The sequence below is a fragment of the Rattus norvegicus genome, chromosome 14 (genome assembly GCF_036323735.1).
Source record: "Rattus norvegicus strain BN/NHsdMcwi chromosome 14, GRCr8, whole genome shotgun sequence".
In the NCBI taxonomy this organism is placed as follows: Eukaryota; Metazoa; Chordata; class Mammalia; order Rodentia; family Muridae; genus Rattus; species Rattus norvegicus.
The window spans coordinates 93653957-93665837 of record NC_086032.1 but is presented as its reverse complement, the minus strand read 5'-3'; the positions used below and the strand labels follow the sequence as shown (position 1 = coordinate 93665837).

Here is an 11881-nt window from a genome sequence, read left to right as displayed (position 1 = left end):
GAGTATTATGTGTTTCCATTTGTATTTTATTTGTGCAAAGTTATTTATTTCCTCTGTTGCCAGGGGTGTGGTTAACCTCCTTTGGGTGATACTTTTCTAGTACCTTTTGTAGGAATAGATTTGTAGTGGTTATTGTTGAAATTTGACTTTATCATGGACAGTCTTATTTTGCCATCCACGGTGACTGAAAGATTAGCAGGGAATATTAGTCTGTGCTGCTATCTAGGGTCTCCTAGAGTCTGTAGAATTTCTGTCCAGGCCTGCCTTGCTTTAATGGTCTCCATTGTGAATGTGGAATCCTATGCCTTTATATGTTGCTTAGGCTTTATTCCTTGCAGCCTTTGATATCCATGCCTCGTTCTGTACGTTTAATGTTTTGATTATTAAATAGGGAGAGATCTTTCTTTTCTGGTATAATTTATTGGGTGCTTTGTATGTTTTTTAATAGCTATTACATTCTTTACATTAGGGAATTTACATCTGTGAGTTTGTTGAAGGTATTTTCTGGTCTTCTGAGTTGGGTTTGTTCTTTTTCCTCTATACTTCTTATTCTTTGTCGTCTCCGTCTCCATCCCGCAGAAAGGAACAACACCACGACATTCTTCTCAAAGCAGTTTATTCAGGAACCTTTCTTTCTGCATGCAAGCAGCAATCTTTCTTTTCTTTTTTCTCTCTCTTCTCTCTCAGCCCCCGAGCACACTCCCTTATATCCTCCCTCACCTCTACCTCGTCAGTCCAGTCTGCGTAATCTCAGTTCATAGGTTCACGTCACATGGCCTGATCTTGCGTCATGGTGCGCCTGCGCAGCTCTCACAATGGACGTGGGTAGTTTCGGGTGTTTAAGGAAGTCAGGTGCTAGTCATGAGACTTAGCTGCAGTCCCGGGCGCCATCTTGGGGCTGCCGCCACATCCGCTCCCCACAATTCTTAGGTTTGATCTTTTCATTGTGTTTCAGACATTATAACTTTGCTTTGACTGATGTATCCATTTTTTTCCTATATCTTCAATGCCTAAGATACTTTCTTTCATCTTTTGTTTTATGGTGGTGAGGCTTGCCACTGTAGTTTCTGTTTTCATTCCTAATTTTTCATTTCCATAATTCCTCAAGTTTTTGTTTTTGTTTTTGTTTATATGTTCATGTCTTAAACAGTTTTGTTTGTTTTCTTAAATTCTCTCTCTCTCTCTCTCTCTCTCTCTCCCCCCCCTTTGTGTGTGTGTGTGTGTGTGTGTGTGTGTGTGTGTGTGTGTGTGTATGTGTATGTGTTTCTTAGCTTTCCTTAAGGAGTTTCTTTTTCCAATTATTTGCATTTCTTAAGGAATTACTTCATTTCCTCTTTAAGAACCTGTATCATCTTAATATGGTTGGTTTTAAAGTCCTTTGCTGGTGCTTCTTCTATGTTGGAGTAGTAAGAATCTGCTCTGGTAGGAGAGGTGAGCTCTGTTTGAGATAGATTGTCCTGGCTATTACTGATAGTGTTCTTAAGCTGTGATCTAGGCATCTGGATTTGGGATAGTTATTGTTCTATATGCTGACTTTTAAGCTTATTTTTTAAGTGGGTATTTTCTTCCTTGTTTTCTGTTGCCTCTTTAAATTTTCAGAGAGTGTGATGACTGTGTTTACTGCCTGCTCAGCTGGCGAGTTCACAGAGAATGTCTGCTGGTATCAGGATACGGGGCACAGGAACAACTTGGTGGAAGGGGGCAATTACTTAGAAGGGGATGGTATGTGTATAAGGATGGCAGACTGTTGCTGGTGAGCTGATTATGCACAAGACTGAGGTATTGGGTCTAGAGGAAGGCACACAGATACACACACACACACACACACACAAACACAGAGAGAGAGGGAGAGGGAGAGGGAGGGGAAGAGGGAGAGGGAGGGGGAGAGGGAGAGGGCACTGTGAACAGCCAATTTCTATCATATAGCTTGTAGTCAGCAGGAGGTGCCTGCTAGAGTTTATGGCTGGGATTCAGTAATGAGTGGGGAAGAGTGGTTAAGAGGGGATGGACTGTGGAATCTACAGGAGATTGGGCAGAGTAGGAGAGGGAGAATGCAGATGGTGCTGTTCCGTTGCACCACTGAAGATGACATTCTCTTTGGAGGGTCTTTATTTGACTATGCTGGTCTATACTATTGATCATTATGATAATGCCCTGATTATTCAAGACTTATGGCAAATACGGCAAATTGGATATTTTACATCATAATGATTTTTTTCTTGAAAAAATTTTAATTGTCTTACCTGTATTTTATTTTCAAATGACTTTTTCATGCTTTTAAAATCTGAAAAGGTTATAAAGAATTTTGATTTTGGTTGGGTTGATTCTGCATGTAAGTTTGAGGAAAGTAATATTTTCATTGTCTAACTTAAAGAAACTATATCAAACATCTTTCTTGTTCCTCCATTTCACATCTAATACTTGTAATATTTGCAGAACACATAGAAACTAAACATGTTTTGTTACTCTCCACACCATACAACTCTCTAGTGAGCATCACTGCACAACTTATTCCCTGACTCATTTCCCACACTGTCTGGTTAGAGGTTAATTCTATTGCACAAATCAGGTGGCAGTGCAAGAGCCAGGTTATGGCCTGAGGTTTCAATCACAAAATTTGAAAGAATAATTTCTAGCATGCTTTCTCTTCTGATTAATTTGTTAGAATACCCTAAAAGACATATGGAAATACTCATGTTCACACATTTTTTTTTCCTGCTGAATACTACAGTAACTGCAGGCAGGCAGACTGAAGGAATGAATATGGGAGAGACGTAGGAATAGGGAAGGAGCTTTCGTTGCTCTACTTGCTGCTGATTCAGACCTCGTTTAAGTCGGAGACCTAATCATCTGGAAACCCTGTACTTTTGGTGTTTTGTTTGTTCAATTATTTTGTTTTGGGAACTTCATTACATAGTCATGTTTTATCATTCATGATCACCTCAAACATTAGTCATAAGCTATTCCTAAGAGATAAGGAATTGGAAGATTGAAATCTCTGACATCATGCTTGGTTTTACTGAACACCAACAATTCCCCTGGGTCTATGCAAAGGCTTGAAAATCAATAGAGCAGCAAAGATGCTTGTGGAATCCATGAAATTATTTAGAGCTTTTAAGCTCTGAGTTCATCAATGGAATAAAATAATGAATATTACAACCAAATTTTTCTTGCTATTTACCCAATTATTTGCTAGGAATATATGTTAAGAAACAGAGGCTAGACTCATTATATATATATATATGTATATATATGTATATATATGTATATATGTGTATGTATGTATATATATATAAAACCTTGTATCAAACTAACCTCATATCAAACTATATGTTTTTACTTTCATATGTATATATATATAATATATCATATACATTATATATATGGCAAATCCACTCTTTTAGATATATTTTTGTGAGTGTTTTCATCATTTTAATAGTTTGATTTTTTTTACATCTCACATTTTTTTGCCATTTGAAATCTATGTATATAATTTAATTTTGTACAAATGCTAAGACACATTTTGTAAGTTCCATATGGGTTTAGAACAACTTGTTTTGATATCAGACAATTTGAATATTCTGCACTTTAAATTCCTTCAAAACTTTTATTGTTTTTTTTGTCAAGAAAGAGGTTGATATACTGAGCCATTTTTGTCTTAGCATTATAAAACTAACTTAGTTTTACTGTTAAAATATCATATTTCCTGGGATGAAGAAAATATTTACTGTGCAAGCAGAAAGGCCTGAGTTTACATTAACAAAATTCACACAAAGGCCATGTACTGAATGCACCTATCTGGGAGTTAGTGTTTAGACCTGACTGTGATATGGATCAACAACAATTTATTTAATTAACTTGAATTTCATGGAAAATTTTGTTTAAAAGTAAGGTCTAATGCAGAAAAAAAATACATATGAGATAGATCTCTTGACTACACACACACACACACACACACACACACACACACACACACCATTCTGATGTTTTTCTAAACCCAAGTGTATATGTGTGTGTATATGTATATGTGTATATATATAATATAATAAGTATATACATACTTATTATAGAGTTTTCTTTAACCTTGTGTCAAACTGAGGACGTTTTCACTTTCACATTTAGCAGCCCATCTTTCCTTAACTTTGGATATTGTCAGCTGAGATAGTGATCAGTTTTATTTATTTATAGACATTTTGGTGGAAGCTTGTAGAAAGCCTTTGAGGTTGTTCTGTACAGGCTTCCCCTCTCTCATAATCTACTTAAAATTTCTTGCAATTTTATCTTTTCAGATTGTCTTATTTCATAGTCAGAAATTACTATAGCATTTATTGTCTACTTATGGAGAATGCTGACTCAATGTAGAGAGCTGATATGTGAAGTCTTTCATTTCTCTGGAAGGATTGTAGTTCTTGTACAGTGGGGCAGAATCGCATAGTCTTTCCTGAAGGCAAAGTGTACATATTCAAACTAATAGGGTCTACTGATCATATTGTACTGTAAAGTTCAAACTACAAGGCTATCACATAGATCAAGTCACTATCACACCTTTCTTCCTACAATTTCATTGTCGGACCTAAATTACTGTTTATTATCATCAGTTCTGTATATTTGAAAGTTAGCCAAATTCTATTTATTTCTTAGTGTACTTATTTTAGCTAATATTTAATGTCTTGTAAATAATTGTTCAATGAAATATCAAAGACTTCGCATCTGTCTTCAATATTCTCAACTGCTTTTCTTCTTAAAATGAAGATAAAATATGAAAATCAGTGATTTTCTGTGTGATGTAACAGATGTGATGCTGGTCTGTGGGGATGCAAGCTGAGCTCTGTCACCTCATTGCTCTGAAGCTGCGAGAAATGGCTCTACATCTCAATGGGATGATGACGAACACATGACTATTTCAACTAATAAAAGCTTGTAAATCAAACATTCATATCTGGAAAGATATAAAGAATATGTGTTTTAAAATAAATTTACAACTATTACCAATACTTAAATTTAAAATTGTTTTCTATTATTTTAATTTTGTATCCGGTCTGTCATCAAACTTTTCGCACTTCTTGAAATTATATTTTAAATCAAAATACTACAAATCGTTATGAAGCATAATTTTGTATTCATCACATAGAAAATCTGTTCATTATTGTTGCTAATAAGTGGATAATTTTACCATAAGCACTGCTTTTTCATCATCTACTGTCTTTATGTAATACATAACTTACTGTTCTTTCATACACATGTTCATTTAACTATATTTCTATGTCAATTGTTTTGACTTCCAACCTCTATCATGTTAACTACCATATATGCCATAAATATTTTTCTCTTTGCTTAATTGTCAGTTTTTACTATTATTTCCTCAGTCACTTAAACCTAGTAGTTACCATTTCTTTACTCATTGTATGTCCTTACTTTACTAAGTTCTCTAAATGATAATTGTTGATTCCTGATTTACTGAAGAGTTCAAAGTTTAATTAACTTCTATGCATAGTCATGAGTTTGACAAATCATAGCCTTCCCCTAACATAATTATAGTATCATCATACTCTTCAGAATTATCATGATTTTAGGATCATTGCAAATAGGTGATTAGCAATGTGAGTATTAGCTAAATAAAGAAACCTCCGAATAGTATTCAGAGAACGATGAAAATACAAACACATGAGTATCTGTTCATGAAAATAAGAAGGTAAAGGTAATTATTATTTTGGGTTTTTATTCTTTGAGATTCAAGTGAATATTACTTGTACATTTTAACTGTTTATAAATATCTTCCAGTCATTTTAAAATGAGAATATCTAAGTATTCCTAACAGTGCACAAGGATAGCCACAACATAAAGAAAAAAAATTTCTATCAGTGCGTTTCCAAGCAATCACTTCACAGTACAACATGCAAAAGTAAAGACAATTGTGTAGTGTTGTGCTAACAAACAACTGAATGTGTCATTTAGATTGTCTTTGATTAAAAAAAACATAGTGAAAAATAAAGTATTATATTCTATCTGTGAAAGGCAATTTAGAGTGAAATGCTATGTTCAAATATCACACTTTTAACTGCCCCATGCTGAATAGCATGCTTCTCTGGAAGTTGCTAAAGATGTATTTCTAAACTCGAGTTGAACATTATCCAAAACAAAGTTCCCTGTCTCCGCCTCGATGGGATTCCAGAGATTTCTGTAAAAAGAGGAAATAGTGATTATGGAACATACTCATATATACACATTTACTACCACTTTTGTCTTAAGCTTCTTGATTGATTTTTTTTAATAGGACCATTTTTGTTTGGGGGAATATATTTCCAGATGGAAAGCTATACCATCACCTGAAAGTTATTTTTCTTGTGAAGTTATTTTCTGTGTAGACTAAAGTAACCACCTATTCACATATTCATAAACACGATGCTGATAACATTTTTATTTTAGTAATATTAAATATTTATAAAGATTTAAAACCACTTGTACTATTTATCCTATCTGCTTTTCCACACATAAGATGGTAACAAAATATTAACTTGCATAAAATGCTCAAGTGGGATTTTGAAAGGCATCACATAAATCTACATTTTCATAAATAACTTTACACATATTTTAGGATATTATACAGATTATTTTTTCCTTCCATGACAGAAGTAAAGTCCTCATGGAGGAAAGAACCTCAACTAAGAAAAATGACTTCATCGTATTGGTCTCTAACATTTCTTTATTAATGATTGAAGCTAGATGGCACAGCATTCTATGAGCAATTGAAGTCTTTGGTAGGGAAATTGAACAAGCCATGGAAGGCAAGGCAATAAGTACTACACTCCATGGTCTCTGTTTCAATTCCCATTCAGGTTCTGCTCTAACTTCCCTTCATGATGAGCTATAAGGTACATGATGAGATAAACTCCTTCTTCCCCAAGTTGTTTTGATAATGGAGTTTATTGTAGTAATAGAATCAATTCAGAAGAGAAATTAGTACCAGAAAGTGGGCTGTTCCTATGATACACATGACTACCTCATTCCTGGGAAGATGGAGGACACGTTTAGAAATTTAGATTGCATTAAAATATTCAGAACTTAATGATCTATAAGAACTTGGAAGATTAAAATATTGAGAAAAATACAGTTAGTATAGGCCTGGCTTGTAAAATTTCAGAAGGAAGTGAACACTCAGTACCATTATTATGATATATTTGAATTAAGACTCTTGGGATTCTGGTCATTTAGTACTGAAAAATCAACTGTAATTTCCAAGAGATCAGTATTGCAAATCCCTTGTTTTTCTGGATAGGTGATGCTATTTAATTGTAGATGAAAAATCAGCCGTGATTAAGAAGAGATAACTAGTGCTAAATCAAAATATTTTGACAAATATTGGCTCGAGGTCAGCATACAGAAACTGTGGTTTTGAGGAGGCTAAGGTTCTTCTCAAGCTAACAGTAATACTCAGTTATGTGGAAGATTGTCTCACTTGGTATTAGTTTAAAGTGAGGAAGGTTCAAAGAAAGTAGCCATGTCTTGAAATTGATTGAGGTCAGAAATGGGCATTGGTGAACATGCAGTCTCAGTTTCCATAGAGACCACATAGTACATGCCTACCAAGAAGAGCAGCCGATGTGGAGCCAGCTCCAGCCTTTAAGACAAGCAATGATAGCTGAGGATGACAGAGCTGCTGAGGTGGGGTCCAGAGCATCAGAGGGTGAGTTGTTGGCTTTATTTTGATCTGATTGTAAATGTGTCCTGGTTCTTAGCTCATGGCATAAGACATATGTATCTTTTTTTTTTTTTGAGCTATATAGAAACACACAGTTGAGAGACTTGGGACTTGAAAAAAGACATTGAGAAGAGTACTTCAATTCAGAAAATTGGGTCAAGTAGACTGTCCTGGAAGAAAATTTGTGGGGCATTTTCTTGATTAATGATTGATGAGAGAGGGTCTAGCTACTGTGGTTAATGCTACCCTGAGCTGGTGGTTGGTCTAGGAAGATGTGCTAAAGATTGACAAACATTTGATTGGACAAAAAGTCAAGCTTTCTCATATTGTTTCTGCCTCTGGTCCTACTTGAATTCTTGCCATGATTTCCCTCAGTGATTAGCTGTGATTAGCATGTATAAGACAAGTGCACCCTTTTCTCCCTAAGATGCTATTGTTCATGATGTTTATCACAGCAGTATATACCAAACTAGGGCAGAGATATTAATTAAAATTATGAGTTTCAGCATAAAATTTCCATAAAAATTTCCATAAATATACATAACACACTTTGATTATATTCATTCAAAAATTTAAAATGTTTCACGTCTCAAGAGAACTAAAGGCAAAGAATGAAACAGAAACATAACCTAGGCCAATAGGTTCTTACTCTACTCTTCTGTAATGAGTTTCCCACATTGCAAAATGTAGAGTGGATGGATGTCAAGTGGGAAGAAAACAAGACTATGATTAGTGATTAAACCAGGACAGAATTTCACAGAACTAAAATATCAAAGCAAGGGTTAGATTGTTGAATTTGGCAGAACCAACAAAGATATCAATGAAAATAAGAATCATTTTGAACATTATAAGATGGAATAAAAATTTACAGAAATTACATAATAAGAAAAATAGATTTCATAAATTGATTTAAATTTAAAAGTCAGCAACAAAAGATCAAAAACTCAGGTGACAGCAGATGCTGGGGAGGATGCGGAGAAAGAGGAACACTCCTCCATTGTTGGTGGGATTGCAGACTGGTACAACCATTCTGGAAATCAGTCTGGAGGTTCCTCAGAAAATTGGACATTGAACTGCCTGAGGATCCAGCTATACCTCTCTTGGGCATATACCCAAAAGATGCCTCAACATATAAAAGAGACACGTGCTCCACTATGTTCATCGCAGCCTTATTTATAATAGCCAGAAGCTGGAAAGTACCCAGATGCCCTTCAACAGAGGAATGGATACAGAAAATGTGGTACATCTACACAATGGAATATTACTCAGCTATCAAAAACAATGAGTTTATGAAATTCGTAGGCAAATGGTTGGAACTGGAAAATATCATCCTGAGTGAGCTAACCCAATCACAGAAAGACATACATGGTATGCACTCATTGATAAGTGGCTATTAGCCCAAATGCTTGAATTACCCTAGATCCCTAGAACAAATGAAACTCAAGACGGATGATCAAAATGTGAATGTTTCATGCCTTCTTTAAAAGGGGAACAAGAATACCCTTGGCAGGGAAGAGAGAGGCAAAGATTAAAACAGAGACTGAAGGAACACCCATTCAGAGCCTGCCCCACATGTGGCCCATACATATACAGCCACCCAGTTAGACAAGATGGATGAAGCAAAGAAGTGCAGACTGACAGGAGCCGGATGTAGATCGCTCCTGAGAGACACAGCCAGAATACAGCAAATACAGAGGCAAATGCCAGCAGCAAACCACTGAACTGAGAATAGGACCCCCGTTGAAGGAATCAGAGAAAGAATTGGAGGAGCTTGAAGGGGCTCGAGACCCCATATGTACAACAATGCCAAGCAACCAGAGCTTCCAGGGACTAAGCCACTACCTAAAGACTATACATGAACTGACCCTGGACTCTGACCTCATAGGTAACAATGAATATCCTAGTAAGAGCACCAGTGGAAGGGGAAGCCCTGGGTCCTGCTAAGACTGAACCCCCAGTGAACTAGACTGTTGGGGGGAGGGCGGCAATGGGGGGAGGGTGGGGAGGGGAATACCCATAAGGAAGGGGAGGGGGTGGGGGATGTTTGCCCGGAAACTGGGAAAGGGAATAACACTCGAAATGTATATAAGAAATACTCAAGTTAATAAAAAAAATTTAAAAGTCAGCAACAAATAAGGTTGATGAGAAATACTTTAACATAAGTTTGTCTCATTGCTTTTTGTTTTTTGAACAGGAAGAAGAAACACAACAAGACAAACAAAACAAAACAAAAAACTGGGAATGGTAATGATGGTGTCTTTGAATTGCAAGGGTCACAAACTTATAATCAGAATTCAAGGCCACGACCTTAGGTACTGGGGTATGTGTTTAGGGAGGGGAGGATTGATGGTTCAGGTGTGTTTCCGTGTCCTTCATTTCCTCCTTCTTAGGATGTTCAGATGACATTGCACACTGGATTCTAAGCATAATGTGGTGTGGTTCTGCAGAATCCTTGTCAGGATTGTGGGAGGGGGGGCCTTCTTTGAAGATCTTAGTGTTACAGCTCTTTTACATAAACGCCTTCTTCAACAGTTTTCGATGAAACAGCTCTCTGAGACAATCTTTTGTGGATACCTTTATTCTGGGTGGGCTTGTATGAATACACTTATTGGGGTAAACAAGGGTTATATATGGACCTTGGAGAGTGGCAAGGAGTTTTCAGCATAAATGAAAACCATTGGCTACAGTTTGAAATTTCTGTAAATACATTATTTGCATAGCGAGGCATTCCAGGAGTCTCTGGTACTTGCTGGGCTAGTTCTTATTGGATGTGGGTGGAGAGGAAATAGAAAAGATGAAGTTGAACTTGTAGGTTTGTGAAGGACTTCTTGACCTAACCCAGGTAGGAGGTATAGGGGTACTGGCTCCCTAATCAGGGTCCAGAGGAGGGAATTCCCTTCTGGTAAAGGCAGTCCTCAATTTTGCACAGAGCTCAGAGAAGCTACCTGGACATGTTAGACTTTGACCTTAATCAGCTGTGTTTTTCCTAAGGCTCTATTATAACCCATATGCTACTTTTTGAAATAGATGATATTATGATCTCAACAACTAGAAAATAATGAAAAAAACTATAGGTTTATAAGTACTCATTGATTTTTATTTAAAATATACTATTTAAAAGGAGACCATTACGGAAAATCACACCCAATTAACACGCAAAGCTATGGAGTTCAGTCCCACTGATGCATCTATCAAAAATTTCCTGCACTCAATGAAATATCAAGTAATAGAGGTTATTAAAACCTAAACCATTGGTTCTCCACCTGTGAATCATGATCCCTTTGGGGGTTGAAGACCCTTTCACAGGGGTTGCTTATAATCAACTTGTATATCATGTATTTACATTGTGATTCCTAATAGTAGCAAAATAACAGTTATGATTATCAATGAAATAATTGTATGGATGGGTGTCACTACAACATATGGAAGTATATTAAGGAGTTGCATCATTAGGAAAATTGAGAATCACAGAAATAGAGGAACAGAGATTTTGCTGTAAGATGTCTCCTAGAGATTTTTGATGTGGTCCTTCCAACATGGGTGCCTAAGCATGAGCTGGACATAGAGAAAATGAATAGGCATAAGACAAGAGCTGGAATCATGGTTGGAAACAAAACACTGTTATTCCTTGGACAATAAATATTGTGGTCTTTTGTTCACATTGATTCTGTCCTTTTCTCTCTGCTATTCAGAAGTTAGGCCAACAACTTAGAAAAGTGTTTGGTAACTTCAGTGAAGAAGATGTAGAAATTGCCTTCCATTTGCCACTTGCTAGGAGACGAATACTATATCTTCTAAGGATGTTTACTATATATGCCTCCTCATAATTCATGTCAGCAACAATAACTGACAAAACCTTATCAAAAGATTTGCATAGGATATATCATAGGAGACACCAAAATAAATTTAAAGTGACTAAAAACTACAAAGAGTATAGTCTATACAAAATATAATAGTGATTTTTTTCCTTTCTTCCTTTTTCTTTCTTTTGTCTTCACAGCCTTTCTGGTCTTCCAAGACTCAAAAGATGCCCAGGAATATTTGATTTATTTTGCAGTGGAATTTCAGTGAAAATAAAATATGAATGTCTCAGATTCCTCTATCTTTCTTTCATTATTTTTTTCAGAATGATTCAAAGTCCCCATAGTGACCATTGTATTGATCAAATGGTACTGTAGCACA

The 11881-nt window shown here is 36.0% G+C and overlaps 1 long non-coding RNA gene across 1 annotated transcript; it reads left to right on the top strand.

The window, feature by feature from the left end:
- Positions 1 to 844: 844 nt before the first annotated feature.
- LOC134481786 (uncharacterized) lies at positions 845 to 11768 on the top strand. Its single transcript, XR_010057592.1, has 3 exons — positions 845 to 930; positions 4794 to 9584; positions 9894 to 11768. It is a non-coding gene; the product is annotated as an uncharacterized LOC134481786 (long non-coding RNA).
- The last annotated feature ends 113 nt before the right edge of the window (positions 11769 to 11881 follow it).